The sequence below is a fragment of the Convolutriloba macropyga genome, chromosome 3 (assembly GCF_964194025.1).
Source record: "Convolutriloba macropyga chromosome 3, txConMacr16.3, whole genome shotgun sequence".
NCBI classification, from domain to species: domain Eukaryota; kingdom Metazoa; phylum Xenacoelomorpha; order Acoela; family Convolutidae; genus Convolutriloba; species Convolutriloba macropyga.
Genome location: NC_134470.1, coordinates 13,237,033 through 13,238,685, shown reverse-complemented (window position 1 = coordinate 13,238,685; position 1,653 = coordinate 13,237,033).

Sequence of the window (1,653 nt, the reverse complement as noted above, 5' to 3'; positions counted from 1 at the left end):
CACAAACACACACAACCACATGATTTCTAACATATCAGATTGTGGCTAAAGCAGAGAGTGTGTTTACACGTACAAATATAGTGACTGACTACAGATCTAGGAGTGAGTGAATTAACCTGGGGGGATTTATTTCACAGTTCCCTGTACAAGCCCGCGTTGGGAGTAGATATAGATGGTAGGGTGCGAGTACAAATTAGCAGGTCGAATTAGCCTAAACGTCCGCTTGAGACCGAAAACTTGATGATGATAGTTCAAGCGGTCAGTTTCTTTTCAAAAATAGTGCGCAGAAATTGGACAAAGATATAAATTCATTTCACTGAATGCAAAAAAGGACGCCATAAATCCAGAAAAATTTGAAAAACTGTTTCCTTTTTATAAAAATTTTTGCTTTGGGTTCTTGTAAGTTTTCCCCATTTACCCAATTAACTAATGACATTTTAAAGCTATTTTATCAGTTACCAAAATTTTTGCAACATATTTTGGCTTCTGTAAATAAAAACGGAACAAAAAGTCAATAATGAACAAACTAAAGACCTGAAGTCATTTAGTTTGAGTTACTTTCAATCTATTCTTAACCATTATATGATTTCGAGCCACTTTTCCCTAGATGCGAACTTAATTTTGACACGCTTTAGACTCGCTTAGAAGGCATGGAAAGAATGTAGGCTAACAGTGCGGTCATGATAGCATCAATCTACTCAATCTGATGGATTAGTTTACTAATTGTGGAGGAGGAGCGAGGGTGGGTTTGGGGCCCGGGGGGGGGGGGGTTACAAGGTACGAAATGGGCGGGTGACTCCGAATTAGATTGTGAAAAAGGGGGGTTTGGGTGTGGAAAAGGGGGGTTTGGGTGTGGTAAAGGGGGTTGGAACTGAAGCGTCACTAAAGTGATCATAGAATAACATTTAACAAAATCTTGTCTGAAATTTGCCATAAATTAACACCGCCAACAATAAATGTGTATCTATATATTGATACGCTTAAGTACATATGCTGATAGCATGTAGAACGGGAAATGTATCTATCAGCTAAATGGTCAGAAATTTAAGACTAGAGGGCAAAAATTAACTTCCCGGGGTAACGGTTGGGGAAGTCGTGTGGGGTGTTAGTTGTTACCAATGGTAAATGTTCGATACTTTACTGGCCTGTAACTATGCGGCCACTAAATGGCAGCTTAAATTTACAATATGTCACTATTAGGTGGGCTCATTTTAAAACCAAAACAGGGTTTTCACTATAACTACATGTAATGCGCTAGATCAATGTTACTAATTTTATTTTGTCTATCTTGAGCCCATTTGTTTTTGAATAAGACACTAAATATTCTAAATATTATGGCATGCTGTGACTGTCTGAAAAGTGTTCACACAAATATTAAAGGGCGCTTTCATTCCTTACATTGCCCGTGTGAGGTACATGACCTTGAAGTATAGAACCAAACTCTTAGAAAGTCACAGAAGCGAGAAGTTACAACAAAAACCAAAAGACTTCTAACTCCCTTGGAGCAGTAAACTGAATAAACGCAAGTTTTAGAGGTTTATAGAAGGTCGCCAGAGTAACGCACACCCCGGTTGGTCCTTCTTTGATTATATCCAAGACCATTCATGTTTGCATGCAAGAAAGTCTAAGAAAATTTTCTGGTATGATATTGTT